The 22,853-nt window shown below is 42.7% G+C and overlaps 1 protein-coding gene across 3 annotated transcripts in view; it reads right to left on the bottom strand.

Moving 5' to 3' along the window:
* The window catches only part of LOC148021423 (uncharacterized), a 128,481-nt gene that overhangs the window by 104,997 nt on the left and 631 nt on the right, over positions 1 to 22,853 (bottom strand). The gene's annotated exons all lie outside the window — the stretch shown is intronic.

Here is a 22,853-nt window from a genome sequence, read left to right as displayed (position 1 = left end):
CCATGTATTCCCTCCACTTCCTCCTTAGAAAATCCACAATTTCAACCAAGAAAATTTGATAAGGTCCCCCCAAGAAAACTCTGCACTACCAACATCAATAACTGAATTTGTAGCAAGAGAAAAATGCTCGCCGTCTTTCACAAGGAAGGCTACTACTGAGGGCCCAAAACAGCAGGAAGGCTACAATGTTATAGAAGAGGCTTTTCAGCAAACTCAAGAGCAATTATGTCATTCATCCCCAACAACAAGGCTGGCCAAGGCCCTAAATGATCAGCTGCCAAGTGAAGCTTTGCTCCAAGAAATTTGCTATGGTAAGTGGCTTCATCTCTCTCTTCCCCAAGCTTGCATTTTGAGTCCTCTAGTTCAGGAATATGTGCAAAATATTCTCAATCAAGTCAAGGGTCTACAATCTAACCCAATTAATACCCCAGTATCTACTAGTGTCAATCGTCACCTAGTGTTGAACATTATTGTCATTGTTGATTCTCATAGCCCACGCCTTTCAGTTGAAATTAAAGGGCATGCTATTAAAGGGGCCATAGTGGATGGTGGCTCAAGAGTTAACATAATGCCTAAAACAATACTTTTAGCATTAGGACTTACAATTTTTCAACTTGCCCGTAAATTCCATCTGTCCTTCCTTGTAGTAGACATTCCAGCCATGGAAGGATCATACCCATTGCTTATTGGCTGCCCATGGTTGTGCATAGCTAGGGTATGTCAAGATTGGGATACGGATGCAGCTATGGATTAAGCATACCAAGGGGCTAACACCATTGTCATTAGAGAAAGGGCCAGACTCTTATTCTATCGTGGTACTTGTTGTAGAAGTTGCCACACCCACTCGACCAACTAGCCCCCAATCCTTAGATGACTTCACACTCTTAGACTGGCTAGGGGCATTTTCATGCAATGTGGTGCAAATAAGCAAGCTTCCCCTTGCCACTCTAGCAAATGGAAAAGAGCAACCATTGCAAAACTCTGATAGAGCCTTAGCTGTAACACTCCATTCGACTTCTCAAGATGTCTCTAAAAACCTAGAGCTTACTACCACAAATGTAAAAAACTCCCCATATAAGGCAAACAATCACTCCAAGGATAGCACTAACCTAGACAAACCTAGGGATCTCAACTCAAAAATTCATTGGATTTGGGGTAGATTGATTCTTGGGAACTAGACACTCTTCACTTTGATCACCATTGAGGCAAAGGACAACATCCCTTGCCCGAAACATGTCAAGCATGGCACAAAGCACCTTCTCAATATTGCATCATTAGGAGCACTATTAAATAGATTGCAAGTTCTTCTGAAGAACCTAGAACTACAGACATGCATACTGAATATGGTAAGTTACCAGCATCTTGACTAAGTGACACTATCACCACACAAAAGATTGATGACACTCCTATCCATGATCTAGCAAAAGAAGGTCAACCATTGGAGCTGGAATGATTCCAAGACACACTATGGGAATACAACTTTGGCAGTCTAAAAGTCCCAAAACCCATCTTGCTAGCAGCATGACTATGGAAATTCCCTTGTCATCTTGAAAAGGTAACCTCTTTTTTCCACTCCTCTAGAATTTTTGCATGGAGCTATAAGGATCTTGAAGGCATCCATCCCAATACTATATTCCACTCCACAATGATGTTCGTCTGGTACAAGGCTGTGCATATAAGCTTAACCCTCAATATGCATTAGAAGTCAAGCAAGGATTGGATAAAATGCTTGACGCAAAAAATATCAACCCCATAGAGAACTCAGAATGGTTGGAACCTATCGTAATTGTTCCTAAAAAGAATGTAAAAATCTGAATTTGTGTTGACTTTCGAGAAATAAACAAGGCCGCAATCAGCAATGGTTTTCCCTTACCCTACATTGATAGAGTATTACAAGATGTAGCTAGTCATGCTCTCTACAGTTTCATGGATGGCTTCAATAGCGACAACTAGGTAGACATACATCTAGATGATCAGGTAAAGACCACCTTTGTCACACAATGGGGAACATTCCAATATAACAAGCTTGCTTTTGGGCTGAAAACAGCACCCAACACATTCCAACGAGACATGGCTGTAATCTTCCAACCATTCCTTAGCAATTTCCTTCAAATCTTTCTGGATAATTTTTTTGTTTTCTCAAGTGACAAGGGAATGACGCCACTTGAAACCTTGGAGTTACATCTTCAGCAACTTGACAAGGTATTTGAGTAATGCAGAGAAACGTGACTAAGACTACACCCAAATAAGTGTCATTTCCTTGTAACCAAGGGAACCTTGCTTGGCCACATTATTTCAGTCAACGGCCTATTCCAACATCAACCAAGGCAATCCACTCATTTCTAGGTCACACTGAATATCACCAACGATTCATAAACCTATATGCACACATTGCCCATCCTCCTTCCCAATTCCTTAGTCCTTCATACCCCTTCAAGTGGTCTTCTAAGGCTGATGAAGCCTTCAAGTATCTTAGATCACACCTTACTCAAGCACCCATCTTAATCACCCCTGATTGGACCAAGCCTTCCAAGTCCACATGAATGCAAGCCTTATAGCAATAGGAGCCACCCTCACACAATCCGATTCCTTGGCCAACATCGATCATCCTATCTATTATGCTAGTCATTTGCTAAACAAGGCCCAACACAAATGTTCCACAATTGAGCAAGAAGCATTGGTTATTGTTTATAGTTGTATGAAATTTCAACATTATCTTTTAGGAACCCATTTTGTTGTTATTTCAAATCATCAAACTTTAAAATTTCTAGTCGTGTTTGGAGATGCACGCTAGTTTTGCAAGATTTCGATTTTGAGTTATGGATCCATCCAAGAAAACACCATAATATGGCTGACCGTCGTTGTCAAAGTCGCGAGCCGAGAGGCACCATCGTCTGAAGGTCTCAACCCAAATTTTCCAGGCAATAGGCTCTTCAGAATTACTTGCTCACTTTTCAAAGTGGACGTAGTATCACCTTGGTACAAGGATATCACAAACTTATTGGCACATGGTTCATTTCCACGCCAAGCATCCGCAAGGGATAAGTATCGTCTTCTACTCAAGAGCCACCCATATCAATTGTGTGGAGAACAACTTTATCATTGAGGCCCAGATATGGTTCTTCGAAGATGTGTGCATCCCAATAAAGTTGAAGATCTTGTCTCATCCGCCCATTCTCATCCTAGAGGTAACCACCATTTAGCTCATGACACTACTTTTAAAATCTTACAATCTGGTCTTTGGTGGCCTAGTTTGTTCTAGGATTTCAAGCACTATGTTGAAAGTTGCGACGCTTGTCAAAGATGTAGACCCAAGTCTACAAGAAGTAACTACTTACCACTTCACATCTCCACTAGGTGGTAGCCATTCACCAAGTGGGGCTTGGATTTCATCAAGCTAATCTCACCAACCACCAAGAAGGGTAACAAGTACATCTTGGTCGCCATCGACTTTGCTACCAAATGGGCTGAAGTCATTCCCTTTAAAGATGCTACCGCCTCTGCAATTGCAACCTTCCTCCACTCCCACATGTTCTCTCACTATGGTTGCCCCCTCAATATCATGACGAACCGTGTCACATGGCATGGTCACCTATCAAAAAGATCATCCACATAAAGCACGAACAACGCATGCCTTCCAACTAAGGTGTGGACATACAACTAAGGATTGAAAGCACAATGTCAATACCCCAACTTCCTTTGGAGGAACGAGTCTATCTTCTCCTTCCAAGCACGTGGAGCCTATTTGAGGTCATAAAGAGCCTTCTTCAACCTGTACACCTATCCATCTGATGAGGAACACCCAAGAGGCTACTCAATATAGATCTCCTCCTTCAGATCACCACTTAGGAAGGTAGACGTCACATCAAGTTGATAAACCAGTCATCTCCTATGGCTAGCTAAGGCAAGAATGGCTCTAATGGTAGCCATCTAAGCTATAGGTGTAAAGGTATCATGAAAATCCATCTCTAGCCGTGGTGCGAGGCCCTTTGCAATGAGCCACGCCTTGTGCTTATCCAAAGTACCATCCTATAACATTTGGTCTTAAAAACCCATTTTACGCCAATCACCTTCCTTTGAACAAGCCCAGGCACAAGATCCCAAGTGCCATTCCGCTCAATAGCATCCAACTCGTACTCCATAGTCTTCTTTCAATGTTGTGACTACAAAGCCTTCTTCACAAAGGAGAGCTCCTTATCTTGTATGGCACGGGTCATTTAACAATAGTTAGTACGAACAAGCTCAATAGTACGTGTCTGGTTCCTCTGAGACTACCCCAGATGCAGCCATCCTGCAACTGCCACTCCTAAGGGACTCCCATAATCCCTAAATCATGGAGTATAGGTCTCAAGCCCAATGAGGAGGCTGAATCTCTCCTTGTCGCGTTTCCATCTGTTGAAGTCTATGAAACATCCATCAGCGGTGGCTCTGTCACGAGGAAGCCAATGGGAAAGTAGAAGATAAAGCATCTCCATGAGGCACAAGCTCCAAAGATACAGGCACTGGTGCCCAACTATCTCCTGAATCTCCAAGCACGAGGTGCTCCTCGCTCCCCTCTGAGGCTAGAACTTCCACAAACCGAACATCTTGACTCATGTAGACATCCTGCTTAACAAGATCATACAATCAAACCTTTGGACTGCGAGCTACAGCCCACAAACACCTATTTTTGGGAAGCCGCTTCAAATTTATCATGCTATGTCTTCAAAATGTGGACATATGCGTCACACCCAAAAACCTTGAAATTTAATTATGAATAATGTTGGAAAAACCATTTGGAAAGACTGCCACTTGTCAAAAATGCCCATACAAGACTGAAAAACATCTTTAGAGGCTGGAGAGAGGCATTTTTTGTATATTCAACCTACAAGAGAGGGAGAGGAGATGTTGGTCTAATTTGCAGCCATTGGAAGACCTTCTAAGACAGCCAGGGGCAGGAGAAGACCAATCAACAGTAGGTGATAGCATCTACAGGCTATTGAGATAGGGCAGCAGCAGTAAATGACTGATTTTCTTTAATTCTTTCATCTATAAGCTGTTGAGACAGGGCAGCAACACTAAATGACAGATTTTCTTCAGTTCTTCGTAAAGAAAGTAGTCTGAATTTTCTCTCTCCTCAGCATCCTCTCTCATCTCCCAGCCTTTCTACAGCCTTGCTCCGAATACAACATTGAGATCACCAGAGGCTCAGAAATTTCGGATTTCTCTGCTGTAAACCCTAATCTGTAGCAAAAATTAGGGTTTTCCAATAATCTCGAGAAGCGTGCCACAAATTGGAAGCTCTAAGACTTGGATTCAACAAGGCTGAAGTTGTTTTCAGTCAAATTCAAGTGGAGGGGCCAAAAAATCAATGAATTTGGGGCATTTTCTATCTCCATCAAAGCAAGTGAAGGCCAATTGACTGCCCGAATCAAGAGGCAAATTAGATCGAAGACTTACTAGTCATTTTGGACAATAAGGGGAGTTGGAATACCAAAAGGGATTGGGAGAATCCCATTGTACATCAACTTTTTTTTCAATTAAGTTAAATAAATACCGAAAGGAGTGTTAGTTTTGGGGCCAACATGGTGTCCAATGTCCAAGATTATATGGTAAAGTGTGCATTTCAATTTTCTGAATTTGTTAATTGCTGTAAATAGTGCTTAATTAGGTTATTTACCACCCTATCCGAGAAGGAAGGCTAGTGACATGGTTCCATTGTCGGGATACCACTCAATCCCTTGATTTGGTGGGCCCGAGGCACCTGATTGCAAGCCAAAGCTTTGTACTAGTGCTGATTTTTACTCTCAACTGATAAATTACAACAATATGTCTTCATACAGTTAGATGGACTCAAGCAGTGATGATGCCTCTCAGTATAAACATTCACATGGGAATGAAAGAAATGCAATGCGTGACCTTGGACAAGGCTTAAACCATGGACAGCAAGTTGAAAATGTTGTTGTTAGGCAAGATGCATAGCCTTCAGGGTATAAGGAGGCTAATGACCAGCAAAGTGAAGATAAATTTGATGACCAATTCAAGAATCATATGAGGACAACAGCAAATCTCATTGCTGAATTGGTAAAGGATCCTTAATTTATCCAATTTTTAAATGCCCCAAAGAACGACAACAAAAGGCAAAAAGAAGAAGACATCTTGTACACCTTCCGGACAGCAAGATGCACCGAAGATAATGCTAGACCCTTCATTTGAAGCTCCCAAAGATGACAATGAAATAAAACAATTGGTACCTACGAGGCAAGGAATGCAAATGCAAGGCCACCACAAAAGTGCCAATCCAATGGATTTTGGATAGCCGAGCATGCATACTATGATGGGGCAGCCGAGGCATTTTGGTGGAAGCACGATTTTTCATGCTCTGGTTGGACAAGGACCATATACGAGAATATATGGCACAAATCCCTACAATATGCACCAACCAATGCATAGTGTGCAAGGCCCAATGTACTCGGGTATGGCTTGAAATATGCAAAACCCTATGTATGGTAGCATTGGCTTGATGCCTGGGGCACAAAGTAGCGTGTTTGGTACTGCATCTGTACCCCCGAATGCTTATGGGGCTCAAGGAATGAATGATAGTCATGCAGATGCTCCGTTTGGCATTGGTTCTAATATAAATTCAGCAAATGCACCCTTTTTGTAGCAACCAATTTGTATGATAACTTGACACCCAAAGGGGCAGCAAAAGACTATGATGAGGATGGAAAAGCAGTGAAGGTTGAGGCCTTCAGTGGTGTACAAGATAGACTAAAAGCTTTGACTTTCATTCAGCAGTTTGATGCAACCTATTCAGGGGGAAACTTCACGAAGTCCTTGAAGATTCAAAAGGCAGCCACTTTCTTGAAAGGGAATGCATTACACTGGTGGTCCACTCTTTTGATACAAGGTAGAGCACCATCAACGTGGGTACAATTCAAGCAAATATTTGCATCGTATTGGTTGACAAGTACCTTTGAGGTGGACATCATGATAGCTTGGAATAAGTTGGATGCTAAGGAATGTAAGAATTTGGAGCAATATAATAAGAAGTTTTGGGACGCATTGCTGCCTATTACTTCTTATCGCCCCGTACCCCTTCATGAGCAAGTGGAAAAATATGTTTGTGGGCTATCCAAAGGAATCATGGATTTTTGCATTAAATCCACCGTGTCTAGCATGTCTCAACTCATAGAGACTGCTGCTACAGCCGATGCTTTGCTGCGCGGGAAGAATTTAGGCTTCCTAAGAGAGTGGAGAGAAGCCGAATAAAAGTTGTTGAAGTCGGAGAAAAGGGGCAGATCTGAAAATCAGCCTAAAAAGTGGCCAACATAACAAAGAAAGGGCTCGAATACATTGGCACAACGTAGGGAATTGATGGCTGTAAATAAATGTTTTATTTGTGAACAAGAGGGTCACATTGCAAGGGACTGTCCCAATAGGCAGCAAGCTGGAAAATCGGGAAATCAGGGAGATTCTAAAGAAATGTGCATGAGATCCACAGCTTCTTGGATTTGTGTTCTGACTACGGAAGTATGTACGCAAGTTTGCTGAAATTGCATCTCCATTGCATGCCTTGCAGAATAAGGATGTGCCATTTAGATGGACAACAGTGGAAATTTCAGCATTTGAAAAGTTGAAGGAAAAGATGACTTCAGATCCTATGCTTGTGTTGCCTAATCTAAGGAAGTCATTTATAATTCAATGTGATGCATGTGGTAACAGCATTGGAGCTATTCTTATGCAGGACGGCCGAGTTGTGGCTTATAAAAGCCGAATTCTCCACGGTGCAGAAAAGAATTTACAGGTCTATATGAAAGAGCTCTTGGTTGTAATTCATGCACTATCTACGTGGAAACATTATTTGTTGGGGGTTGATTTTATAGTACAGACAGACCATCAAACTTTGAGGTATTTTCTAACGCAAACAAAGTTGTCAGAGAAGTATATGAGATGGGCAAATTTTCTCTCTATGTTTCATTTTCAAATTTTGTACATATTGATGGTGAAACAAATGTAGTGGCTGATGCATTGTCACGTAAGCCACAAATTTCAGCTGTCAGCATGGTTTATCACATTGAGTAGGATGCCATGAAATAGCAATATGTTCCTAATTTGGACTTTGCTGATGTTTATGATCAGCTTTGCAATGGCCAAAGGCATGAACACTTTGTGCTAAGAGATGGATATCCGATGATGCATGGACGATTGTGTATCTAAAAGCAGTTAAGGCCTAGAGTTATCACTGAAAGTCATGCTCCTCCGTATGCACGACACAGAGGTATTGATGCCACGGTCAAGGCAATGGAGCATTTCTTTTATTGGCCATCTTTGAGGCACGATGTAAAACAGTTTGTTAAGACATGCATTGTATTTCAAAAAGTAAAGCATGATAGGCAAAAGATGTTGGGATTGTTGCAGCCCTTGCCTATTCCAGATAGACCTTGGTAGAGCATTGCAATGGAATTTATTTTTTAGCTTCCTAAGACACCTACAGGGAATGGTGGGATATGGACTATCATTTGCAAGTTTAGCAAACAAGCCCATTTCATTCTAGTGAGGAAGAAAATAAAGGATGATCATATGGCACAATTGTTTTTGCAGCACATCTTTAAGTATCATGGTATGCCAGAGTCGATCATTAGTAATCGAGACCCCCGGATGACCAGTTTATTTTAGAAGGGGTTGTTTGAGAATATGGGTACGATGCTGAAATTCTCATCATCCTTCCATCTGCAGACAAATGGTCAGTCTAAGGAAGAAAATTCCACAGTGTTAGATCTTTTAAGGTGCTATGCTTCAGACCACAAGACACAATGTGAGTAGTATTTGCCCTTGGTTGAGTTTGCTTACAACAGCACAATGCATAATTCTACGGACAAAGCTCCATTTGAGATGGTTGAGAGTCGCAGGAAGGTACCACCTATTCTACAAACTAAGGATAAGATCTTTGAAGCTAATCGTTATGTGGAAAACTTAGATGTAGCCTATGCAAAGATAAAATATGCACTTCAAAGATCGCAAGAAAAGCAAAAGAGGACAGTTGATCGCCACAAATGTACTTTGCAGTTTGTTGAGGGTGATTATGTATTGCTACGTTTTGAAAAGGCAAGGTTGCAAAAGATAAAAGGAAGAGAAAAATTATATCCGAAGTTGAGTATGAGATACTATGGGCCCTTCCAGGTATTGGAGAAGACCAGAGATGTGGCATATCGGCTGAAATTACCTCCACATTGGTGGATATACAATGCCTTTCATATCAATTTGTTGAGGCCTTTTCATGGTGATGTGCCAGAGGATATGTCTGCTGAAATTCAGTCCGAGGTTGAGGAGCTAGATAAGATTTTGGCACTCGAGCAGATTTTGGCACATAAGGAAAAAAATTCAAAGGTAAATTTTCCAGGAGATACTTGGTGAAATTTCACAATTATTCACCAATGGATGCCAAATGGATGGAAGATGATGACTTGGCAAACCATCCTCAGTTGTTGTAGCTTTACCTAGATGCCTTTCAGTTAGAGCCGACTTTAGTTCGGGCTCCATCAAGTTAGGCAAAGCAAGGGTCCGAAGTATTGCCTGATGCTCAAGGGGTAGGTAGCACTTCCACTCCTTTAGTTATGGACAGCTCTCGTATGTAGTGGATCTCGGATGTATTCAGCATGCATCCAAGGTATTGTGCTGACAGTATGTTTGCCATGAGGTCACTACTTAGTGTACTAGTCACTATGAGATGTATGCAAATGAGTATGAGTTTCACCTGAGCACTGGAACTATACTTTTCCATCAGCTTATGATCAATTTGGCATGAATTTCGCCTCAATTTTGAGAAAAAAAATCTGATCAGTTTCAACTCAGTTTTTAATCAGCTTAAGAATCATTTATGGTCACTTTTGGGATTAGTTTTGCATTAGTTTTTGCATTGATTGTTGGTCAGTTTTTGCAATGAGTTGTGATCAGTTTGGGGTCACATTTGCAATAGTTTGTGATCAGTTCTCTAATCAATAAGTGATCAGTTTATGATCAGATTATGCTCAGTTTTCAATGGTTTATATATGGTTCCATGGACAACAACATAAGTTATGTTGCCATTGATGTTTTGGCCAGGATTTATGCTTGGTTATGCTATGCTATGGTTTGGTTTTGCCGGATGAGTTAAGCTCATGAGAAATAGACATATCACATGATAATTTGGCAATGTTTTTTGAGATTCTTTGTAAGTCTTATGTTATGTTATGATTGGCTAGTAATTTTCAGCATGTGTTGGGCATATGGAACGGTTGAGCAATAGTGCACAATGTTGTGTTAACTATGATGCCTTGTGAAAATTCCACTCCACTATTTTGCTTTTGATGCATCTAGCAGTGCAATCGAGGACGATTAAGGGGGAGAGCTGTCATGAGGACATGTTATTTTGAGACCTCACTTAACATGTGGATTAATTTTTAATCACATGGTTAAGTAAATGTTGCACATGTGAGATGTAATTGGAATTAGAGTAAATTTACGAGCCCAAGATCTGAGAAAATCACAGAATATCAAAGGCAAAAGTTGCTATAAGTTATGTCGCACATGTACTTGGTGGTATCTAGTGCCAATTGTTGGCCTAGATCATTCATTTGACCATAAGTGTCAGTGACACTAGGAAAGTGACGTTTAATGGTATCTAACACCAATCCGATCGTCAAAGATTGTGCAGAGATAATCGGGAATGAAAGTTGCTTGGCCAATGTAATTATTGGCCAATCGAATTATTTTTCAAGGCATCGAAATAATTATTAGATTAATTTTTAATATTTAAAGACTGAAAATAATATTTAATTATGGATAATGTTGAAAAAACCATTTGAGAAGGCTACCACTTGTCAAAAATGCCCATGCAAGACTGAAAAACGTTTTTAGAGGCTAGAGAGAGGCATTTTCTGTGTATTCAACCTGCAAGAGAGGGGGAGGAGATATTGATGGTCTGATTTGCAGCCATTGGAGAACCGTCTAAGGCAGCCAGGGACAAGAGAAGACCAATCAACAACAGGTGACAGCATCTACAGGTTGTTGAGATAGGGCAGCAGCAGTAAATGACTGATTTTCTTCAGTTCTTTCATCTACAAGCTGTTGAGACAGGGTAGCAGCAGCTCTCATCTCCCAACCTTTCTACAGCCTTGCTCCGAAGATTACATTATTGAGATCACCAGAGGCTGAGAAATTTCAGATTTCTCTGTTGTAAACCCTAATCTGTAGCAGAAATTAGGGTTTTGAAACAGCCTCGAGAAGTGTGCCACAAATTGGAAGCCCCAAGACTTGGATTCAACAAGACTGAAGTTATTTGCAGTCAAATTCAAGTGGAGGGGCCAAAAAATCAATGAATTTGGGGCATTTCTCATCTCCATCAAAGCGGGTGAAGGCCAATTGACTGCTCGAATCAAGGGGCAAATCAAATCGAAGACTTGCTGGTCATTTTGGACAGCAAGGGAGTTGGAATACCAAAAGGGATCGGGAAAATCCCATTGTACATCAACTTTTTCTTCAATTAAGTTAAATAAATACCGAAAGGGGCCCTAGTTTTGGAGCCAACATGGTGTCCAATATCCAAGATTATATGGTAAAGTGTGCATTTCAGTTTTGTGAATTTGTTATTTGCTGTAAATAGTTCTTAATTAGGTTATTTACCAGCCTATCCGAGGAGGAAGGCTGGTTACATATCTACTATGCTCCATCATAGTGCAAAATCATAGTGCAAGCCATCTCAATCACACTCCGATTCTTTCACTCCAATATGCCATTTTCTTGAGGTATGTTTATGTTTACAAACTCCTAATGGATACCACGATCTACATAAAATCTAGCAAGCTCATTAGACATAAATTCTCTTCCTTATCCAATCGTAATGTCTTCAATTTCCGGCCTAATTGAATCTCCTCAAAGAGTAACCAATCCATGAAGTGGAAAAACTACTAAAATCGTCCACAATCAGCATGAAATACAAGCTCCCCTTAAGGGACTCCATCCTCACAGGTCCACACAAATCTGTAGAAACAAGCTCCAAGGGTGTTGAAGACCACCTTGAAGCCTTGTTGGGAATGGCATCACGATGTTGTAACCCACGAATGCAAGATATACATGGCTGCTAGCTCACCACAATGTCTAGCATACCTCGAACAAGCTGTCCCCTAGAAGCCTTCTTTTAGGTGGCCAAACTAGGTATGCCAAAGCTTGGACTACGTCTAAGAGTTAAAAAGAAGAGAGGTCAAGGCAAAAGGAGACCTTAGCTTGTAGACTCCATTTACCTCATAACCGGAAGTAAGCACCTATCTTGATCCACGATCAAGAATCCGAAAGGAACCCTCGTCAAACTCAACCAAGAGGCCGAGGCCACAAATCTTATGTACCGAAAGCAGATAGTAACCCAAGCCTAGCATATAAAGCACCTATAAAGTATGGGTACCACCCTGTCTATCTGGAATAAGTTGCATGTTACCCCTCCCTTGAATAGGAACAAAAGAGCTATTACCAATGGGACTTTGCCCATGCGAAGGCTACAAACGGGTAACACCTACTGCAAAAGGAGTCATATAACAAGAGGCACCACTATCAATAATCCACGCATGAAAGTGTGGGAAAATCAGCGCTGCTTCAAAAGCCCTAGGGGTCGACACCTCAATCACGCCCAAGTGGAGGAAGGCAGCTAATGAGGGAGCAGCCACTGCTCCTAAATCCTTTGAAGACTTCTCCTTGTCGGGGCAATCCTTTTTCCACTGATCTGTCTTGCCACAAATGTGACAAGTGGAATCCTTTTCTTTGTCCTTCTTGAATTTGTTATTCTTCGTCTTCACCAGTCAATACCTCCGATTCATCCTTTCAATTGCTCCTCTGGTACAAAACCTTAAGAACCAACTATTCCCAATGAAGAGTCTCTAACCGCCTTGAAGAAATCAAGGCAGAGTAAAATGGTAGAGCAGTAATTGAGAAAGAAGAGTTATCGCCATGTCCTTTGAGGTAATCGCCTTCCCTCCATTCTAGACTTGCATTTGCAATTGCCGAAGCTTATTGACATACTCCCGCATAAAAGAAGACTTATTAGGACTCAAAGTCCTCATCTGAATCTCCAAAGTCACCCACTTTACCATGGTCATCCGATTGTATATCTAATCAAGCTCCAACCATATATCCCAAGCCACAATCAAGTGCTCAATGTGAGCAATGACTACTGCAATGCAAGAGAGAAAGAGGAAAGAACGCATACAAGCAATTAATTTGTCCCAATGTGCCTGTACCTTCATCAACTCAGCTTTCTCATCTAAAGAAAGTTTCGAGGCATCACGAGCTGTAAGACAATCTATAGCCTAGGTCACAAGCTCCGCCAAATCATAAGACTCTAAGATAACAAGCATCATTACACGCCATATGCAATAATTCTCCCCATCAAGCTTTTGATCAGAAGGAAGAGTCCCCAACACGAGGACCTTACGGTCCATAATAGCCTGAAAGTCCATGCTAATTTCCATCAACATTGTAAATAGAATGACCTGCGCAAATATAAGGGAAGTCCCCCTTTGACTCCACGCACGGTGCCGGTGCCTGCTAGGTCTTCCTCTGCTTGTCCTCAAAGAGTTTCACCCACCGGAGGTAATGAAAAATCAAAATCTGCAGCACATGGCTAAAAAACAGCCTTTCCTCCTTTACGAACAGCAAGGACCTACAAAAAGCAACAACTTTGCTACTACTCCACACACAATCTATTCATCATAGTCTCCAAAGGCCGAAAACTCAAACTTTTGTCGAGGAGAATCCTCCCAATCAGGTCTGTCCATGATCAATCAGCCCTTCTACGCTGATATGATACCATGTCAGAGTGCAGCAAATGCAAAAGCATATGGACAAGACTGAAAGTAAACGAACACGAGAGAAAGGGAGAGACAAAAGAGACAAAAGAACACAAAAATCTGCAGTCAATGAATGCTGAAATGAAGAGGACAGGTATACAAGGGCTGTTGGTGTATCTCCTCAAGCCGAATCTATCCCACCAATCCTATAAGGACGAATTGAAGAGGGCAGGTTGAAAATGGGCCATAAATAGCTAGAAAAGGAAGGATAAAATATGGCAGGTCAGTCAGCCAAATCTGGCCAACTACAGCCAGATTTGGCCGACCTGCCAAATCTGGTCATAAGCCACTAAAAATGGCCGACAAAACAACTGCACTAACTGCAACAAATATGGCCTGCCTGCATGGCACTATCTTACCCGGATACTAACGATTGCTGGAAATAATGCCCAAACTGACAAGAATAATGAATAATGCCCTTTGAGAGAACTGACTGCACCAATAGTAACCTAAGAAATGCTTGTCCAAGGGATGACTAATCTCTAACAATATTAGCAATCCAATGACTTTGACTCAACTAGGCCTAGTGGCAAATCCATATGTACCTTTTGTGAGAGTGCGCTGCAAAAGAGGGAATACGAACACGGAGGGAGGGAGAGAGAGAGAAAGCAGAAAATAAGGAAGAGAAATCTGCACTGACTGAAATGAATGCTGAATACAAACGGGAAGGCGGAAGGAGACTGATCAGTCCCTACATGCAGCCCACAGCGCCAGTGAGGGCACCAGATCAGGCTGATGAAGATGGCAGCACCACCACGGGAGAGGAGTGTCGGAATCTGCAAGAAGACAAGTGATCAAGTGGGGAGGGGGGCTGCCTATAAATAGGCAAAAGGACAAACCCTAACCCTAACCCTAAAATGGGCACAAACCCTAAAAATGCCCTAAAATCGGTGCCCCACAACAGTGGCCAGGCAGCCAATGGGGCTGCCCACTAAAAGAGGCCAAAAAGAAATACACATCCTAAGACAGCCAGTCAAGAGTGACTAGCCTCCCCCATCATAACACATGACAGACATGTCAGAGCTCCTAATGTCCTCGTCTGACTCAGACTGGGGCTCACAGGCAGGAGAAGACAAGGCATGACAAACATGACTGCTAACACCCCCTCTCAGATCCTGGATGTGGCTGAAGGCCGAAGAAGAAATAGATCCTGGGGCGGCAAGAGGAATGCCAATGTCGATGAAGTCCGTCGATGTAGACTGACGCTGAAGGAGCTCCTCATGATCGTGGAAATCCCCCTCTAAAACACTAGGGGCCAGGGAATCCACAGCCGCATCACCGAGATCACCCCCCGCTAAAAGGGATGGGGGGTACGAGGAAACCACCGGAGGAGAAGGTGGGGGATGGAAAGGAACCTGTGGAATAGAAGGTGCACAAGCGGGAACGGGTGTAGCAATAGACTGCCTCAGAGGACCCTGCATCAAAGAAGGGGAATGGAGCCTGTAAAGCCTGCTCTCCTGCCAACCTGTAGATAAGACAGCTCCTGTAAAAGAATCCTCAATAACAACGGCATGCTCGGTGAAGATCACTCGTGTGCCAAGCCTCGTAAGGCCATAAACTGAGAGGAGGGGAAGGCCCAAATCCGGAACATGTAGGGCCTGTGAAAAGGAGCTCGAACGTCGGTCGGTAAACAAAGGCAATGTGCCAACACCACTAATAGGCACCGATAAAATGTCACCAACAGTGACTGAACCCTCTGATGGACGGAGATCCTGTAACAAATCACCTCGGGGAGTCATATGACTTGAAGCACCACTGTCCAATAACCAAGGCTGCGCAGAAGACACTGCAGCCACGGAAGAAGGATCCTCCTCCAAAGCATGGATATGAAAGAACACCGACTCATGTGTAACAGCTGGTGTAGAGGTAGAAGAAGGCTCCGATGTAGATCCACCCTTCGCTCCCGGACGAAGGTGAGGGTACTTCTTCCAACATTTCTCCTCGGGATGTGTCCCTTTCCCACAGTGTGGGCACTTCGGTTTCTCTGAATCGGAGTCAAAGCCTGAAGAACTGTCCTTCTTCTTAGCCTTTGACTTCTTCTTCTTCTTCTTCTGTCCTCCCAAACCTGCAACAAAGGCTCTAGTGGAGTCGGATCCACTAGCACTGACCTCTCTGAGTCGCTCGTCATGCTCCAAGACAAGCGGGGATAGCTCCTCCCATAGAAGCTTCTCACGGATCCTCGATGTAAGAAGGTTGGTGTAGAAGACATCAAACCGAGGCGATGGCAGCTGAGTCAAGAGAATCATACCCATGTCTTCAAAAGATATTGTCTGACCGAGGGATACAAGCTCATCCCTCATATCCTGTAATTTGTTGATGTGGTCCTTCATGGAAGGACTATCATCAATAGCGAGGATCCGCAACTTCTTTTCGAGAGAGATCCGGTGGGCAAACATCTTCTGTTGATAGAGAGACGCGAGCTTTCTCCACACGTCTGCTGCAGTCTTCAACCTGTGAACATGAACAAGGACAGAATCCTGCAAACTCAGAAAGAGGAAAGATCTGGCTCTAGAATTGAGCCGATCCCATAAGGCTGCACGATCCATAGACGTCCCATCTGCGGGATCCACCTTCGGCCGGGAAATAGAAACAGAAACAAGCTCCCAAAGATCGAAGGAGTCCAAGATACACTCCACCTTGCAGGACTATAGAGAAAAGTTGGAGCCATCCAACCGGTCCTCTTTGGGCAGCTGAGGAAGTACGGGAACCTGTACAGGGGGTTACCAAAGGCTACATCTTCGGCCCACTGAAAGGGGCTCGCCGAGATACATGAATAGAAGGGGGACAGGAAAGAGGAATAGACTCCGGACGACGGTCCTCGTGATAGAAATCACGCCTCCGTTCAGATGAGTGTTGAGACAAAAGCTCGTCATCTGAGTCATCAAAGCTCGTAAACTGATGAGAAAACATCTTCGATATCTGCAAACACCAAAACACAACAAGGGAAGCTTGTCGGTGCCGAAACACAAACACCAGAAGCTCCTGAGCTGGCCGCCTTGCATAGAACGCAAGGATGATGTCAAACGCAAGTGCTAACGATGCAATCACCACAAAAAAACAACCTCCTGCCTCAAAACGCAAATAGAAATTAGGTCGCCAGCTTGGAGAAGTGCCGGCAGAGGTTGAATGCAGCCACAGAAGCTGAAAACGCAGCTTGGTGGAGTGTCGCCCAGCTAGAGGAGGGCCACCCAGGCTGAAAACGCAGATTTGGGAATGACACCAGCAGCAAACGCAAATAGGTTGACACCAAAACAAGCCGCCTTGATCAAGGAGATGGTGCAGAAGGTGATGCCTCAGCTGTTGGAGACGTCTTGACCAGCAAACGCAAGGTTGTGGGTGTCCTCCCGCGTAGATCTCAGCTCCGTGTACTCTCCTTCGGCTCTGATACCATGTGAGAGTGCACTACGGAAGAGGGAATACAAACACGAAGGGAGAGAGAGAGAGAGAGAGAAAGCAGAAAATAAGAAAGAGAAATCTGCACTGTCTGAAATGAATGTTGAATACAAACGGGAAGGCGGAAGGAGACTGATCAGTCCCTGCACGCAGCCCACAGCGTCAGTGAGGGCACCAAATCAGGCGGATGAAGATGGCAGCACCACCACAAGAGAGGAGTGTCGGAATCTGCAAGAAGACAAGTGATCAAGTGGGGAGGGGGGCTGCCTATAAATAGGCAAAAGGACAAACCCTAACCCTAACCCTAAAATGGGTGCAAACCCTAAAAATGCCCTAAAATGGGCGCCCCACAACAGTGACCAAAGGGCAGCCAGTGGCTGCCCACTAAAAGAGGCTAAAAAGAAATACACATCCTAAGACAGCCAGTCAAGAGTGACTAGCCTCCCCCATCATAACACATGACAGACATGTCAGAGCTCCTAATGTCCTCGTCTGACTCAGACTGAGGCTCACAAGCAGGAGATGACAAGGCATGACAAACATGACTGCTAACACCTTTTGGTTTGTATAAGCAAAGATTCACTCTCTACTTCTACCATGCAAAAACCATTTGACCTTCTTCAATATTAGTATGTAAAGTTCAATAGAGCAAGCTCTAAAAGCAAAAGAAATTGGATAGGTATATATGCTATTCCTCAAAATTTACCTTCTATTTTATAAAATCATGATTTTGGTGCCTTGCGTTCTCAACATCACCACTCCTACCCTTGTTTAGTTTGTATTTAGGTTCTATTTCCTCTCCTCCTAGAAGCTTAGATTTAGATCCTCTCTATCAAGCTTGTTCTATTGCATCTTGTTTCCTACGTTTTATTTTTTGGCTCAAGCTTTCTTAGATTCTTCTCTACTAAGGGGTGATTAAGATGGGTGTCTGAAACATCTACGAAGCTCTAACAATTGTGACACCAATCTACTACTATACACCACCTACCACTAGGGTTGAAGCTTGTTGTTAGATATACATGTGCCAGCCTTTGTGAGCCATCGCTTCCCTATGCAAAGAGCTAAAACACTTATACAATAAACTATATATGATAGGCCCTAAAGGTTGGCGCTCCTTTTGGAATTTCTTTATCATTATTCAAAGCTTATACAAATCACAATTGACTTTCTACCACAAACCAGTAGCACTATCTTGATGCCAATGATTCCCGTCTGCATTGCCCTTGAATCAGCCTAGACTTGTCTCCAATACAGTGTCCTCAGTTGCTCTCACCAACCTTGATTAAATGCCCAATAGATCTATTCATTCATACTCTAACAAGTGATGCATAAGAATATATGTTATCCTCAATCCAATTGACTTCCAAAAGTGAAATTGAAGATGCAAATATGGTCCGAAATTGCCATGCACTACAAACTATGTGGAATACATGCAAATCTCAATTCCAAACTAATCTATTCTTCTTTACAAAACCTCAGCATTGATCATGCATCAATCCCAGTACTTCGATCTAACCTTTTGCACACCCAATTTGGTGTCAAACTAAGTAAATTTAGACATGTACTTCAAATTTGCATTGCTACAATATCCAACCAACATTCAATTCACGCCCAAAAACAAATGGCAATTGCTCTAATCCCTACAATATGCATTCATTAGGTACTACCTTGCATTTCTCTAATTCTCCCCTGCATTTCCCGCAATAAAATGGTTGTATTTATGTCAAAGTGTAGCGAACACAGAAGCATATGGACAAGATTGAAAGAGAATGAACATGAGAGAAGAGGGACTGAGAAAAGAGATAATGGAATGCTGATATTTGCAGTAAATGAATGCTGAAATGAAAAAGGCCAGATATACAAATGAGCTATCAAAGTATCTCCTAGCCTCTCTCTCTCTCTCCGCCTAAAATAGAAAAGTGAAGTGACCAATAGCAAGCCTATAAATAGGCCTCAATAAAAACAATATAATAATCAGGCCAGCCAGTTTTAAACCAACCAACTGCACCAAAACTACAATTGCTGAACAAAATAGTAATAAAAATACTACGCAGCACTACAACTGCCACGTGGCAATTTGTACAGCATCCTGTGCCCGCTTGAATACCCGATAAAGCTAATAGGTACCTATAGATATTGAGAAATCACATCATTCCATACAGTTTCCCTTCTTCATTAACATTTTTGGTTTCCATTTCCAACCCCAAAAAGGCTTTTTAGGGCCTTTCGAGAGAGTCGGGACTCGGAGCGCCACTCGATAGACTTCAGTGGGCAAGACTCGAGACTATTGTGCCTATATATTCAGCACTACCCATTCATTCTACACAACACACATTTGATTCATTCCTTCAGTCACCCATCATCTCTCTCTCTCTTCTCTCCTTCCACCATCATCATCTCTTGATGCCACATGCCAACCTCCACCATCATCTAGGCTGCATTTTGGTAGTAGCTTCCCTCCTCAACTAGCAACCTTCCTCCATTGTTAGCAACAGCATCCCCATCGCCTATTGTCAATCCTCAACATCTGGCAACAACTTCCACCTCTCACACATCATCTCTCAACTTGCGTTTGGCAGCCTAGAGGTGTCTTTTGCATCATCCTTCACTAGGTCATCATCAGAGTCTGCTAGTGTTCACATTTTGAACTCTGCGGCTCCTCCACCATCTAGCATCACATTATCCAACCAGTGTCATCATCTTCAGGCCCTACTTGCGTTTTGACATCCTAGTGGCTCGTCTACAATAGGCGATCTCCTCCAATTGGCAACAGCCCTAGAGACCAATGTTGCTTGTGTTTGGAAAACCTAACTCGTCCTCACCACCTGGCATCACATCCATCTGCTGGCATCCCTCTTCATCCCTACATTTGCAAATTTAGAGTCTCCTCACCCTTCAACAGCAACCCCTTGCTCCAAGCAAAACCTCATCATCCCTACATTTGCAAATTCAGAGGCTTCTTCAGCAGTCTCCCTACTCCAAGGCATCTTTCGTGCCCTTGTATCAAATTCACTTCATTATCTCATTCATTCATTTGAGTTTCTCTTCTCTTCTCAGTGTTTGTCATACACACTCTACGTTTCTCCCCCACGAACCCTATTGTCTCTCCAATTGCTCGGTCATTTCTTGACAGTAGACTGTATAGAAATGTCCAACCTAATAAAAAAGAAATGTGTAATTGTGCTTGAGAGAACTAATTGTACGATAATAGCCTAACAATGCATGTCTAAGGGATGAATAAATCTCCAGCGATCCCTCTCAAATCGAAGAACGGCCTAAGAAAGAGCCTTTGTAAACAAATCTGCCAAGTTATCATCTTGTAAACCACATCAATGGTCTTATCCAGGATCTTCTCTTGAATGAAATGGTGTCGTAACTCAATGTGCTCTAACTTAGTATGGAATACGGGATTCCTAGCCAAAGCAATGCAACTCTCATTGTCACAAGGCAGTGTAGCAGGACTTGTCTATAGCCAAGCTTTCCTAACAATTATCAAAGCCACACTATCTCACATATGGTAGAAGACACCGCTCAGTACTTTGCCTTTGTAGATGATAGAGCAATAATGAGTTGCTTCTTGCTACTCCAAGAGATAGCATCTACATCCAAAGTGAGGCAATATCCTGTAATTGACTACCTATGGTCAGCACCTCCAGCCCAATCTGAATTTGTCTAGCCCTGTAGAACCAAGGCCGAATCTCTTATACTGGTTGGATGAAAAATGGCTATGTCAAGGTTCCTGCTCAAGAATCACCAAATCCTCATAACAGTCTTCCAATGAACCAGCTTGGGTTCACCCATGAAGCCTCCAAGGAAACCTACAGGAAAACACAAATCAATTGGCCCAAGATTTTCATGGGGACAGGGCAGGGGGCAACTAAAACCCGATTAGCAAGAGGTTATGCAACACTTGGGGGCCTCGAGAGTCAGTGCGCTCGTGTACAATTTCAAGAACCCTGCACCAAATTATGGTTGTTTGATACCTTAGTCACTCCTACCCTCCTATATAGAGCTGAAATATGGAGTTGCATCCTATACCATAGATGACTAGCCCCACTCATTGATCGTCCCAGCCTGGGGAGAGGACACTATGATGGTTGCATCCTATACCATAGATGACTAGCCCCACTCATTGATCATCCCAGCCTGGGGAGAGGACACTGATGATTGGGATCGCATAGAGAGGCCATTGATAATAATGATATCACGTATGATTGGGAGTAAGGCCTCTACATCACACCCTATCATCAGAGCAGAGCTAGGGAAAACACTCTCATTGTAGAGGCGCTCTTTAGAGAATTGACATTCATACATACGATATGAGAACTCCCACATCATAGATACTCTAGATTGGCATTGGTCTCTTCCAAACAATTAGTAGAGGATGGGAAGAAAGACTGTTGGTTCTCACAAATGACAACATGGATGAGTCTACATAGATTAGACATCAATCGTCTCCCCCCATTTGACCACAATCTAGATTGCCCTAAACTTCCCCTTACTTGACCTGAGCTGCATTCAATCATTAGAGCTGACATTTTGAGAGTGGAAACAAGGAGAACTTGGATCCAACTACCTCTTCCTTAAGAATCAAGGATGGAGCATCGCTGGGATCATTTTCTCCATCTCTCTAAGGATGGATTCATTGTTCAACCACAGTACATGGACACACATCTTTCCCATGGTATGCGAGCTGCTATTGGACAAATGTGCATCTCCTCCCACCATCTAAGGTTAAAGACAAGCAAATGGATAGATATTACAACAAAGGATAGGATATGTCAACTCTACGATTCAGAGCTCAAGATAGAGAAACACTACATATATAGCTATGATATACAAGGGAGATATTACTATCTCTTCCATGAAGGCTTTGGTCCTCTTTCACAAGCCATGGAGTTTGAGAACCAAAGATACTTAAGCCTTTTTCTCTTGGAGCTCCTTAGGTGTCGCACAACATTGTTACGAGATAGAAGACCAGTCCACCCAAAGGGACCAAGGCAAAGGGCAGTGAGAAGACCTTTCACAAATCAAATTCCATAGTATTGCTAGCTCAACAGATCCAACCCCATCTATTCAGACTGTGTCTACATCACACCACGTAGTCACATTAAACGGGGCCATTGCACTTTGTAGAGCACAACGACCCTGACCAGCCAGTGTTGACAATGATTGAGAGGCCCATACCACAATCAAATCAACACCATCATTGCGAGACACAACAAACTCACCCCTCGACACATTCGTACACCCCTCAACACATTCGTGCAGTGGCCTTGGACCATTTCATGATGGAGATTCTATGCTGATCATAAGACCTAGAGAGGGACCACTCTAGCTAGACACACACACACATATATATATTATATGTATGTATATACGTATGAACATACATACATATATACATATAATATGTGCATGTGTATGTATGTATGTGTATCTCTGTTTGTGTGTGTGTATGTATGTATAGTCATGAGTGTTAAAACCATTTTTATTTTAATAGATCTTACCCTCATATTAAGATACATTTATTTCATGTAACTTCACTTCAGCTTAATTGTGATGAGATGACAGTTGATATAGACGTGTTGGTTTTCATCTCAT

This window comes from Lygodium microphyllum, chromosome 18 (genome assembly GCF_053477565.2).
Source record: "Lygodium microphyllum isolate KBCC chromosome 18, Lygodium_microphyllum_v1.1.10, whole genome shotgun sequence".
NCBI lineage: Eukaryota > Viridiplantae > Streptophyta > Polypodiopsida > Schizaeales > Lygodiaceae > Lygodium > Lygodium microphyllum.
This window is presented reverse-complemented; position numbering and strand designations above follow the sequence as displayed.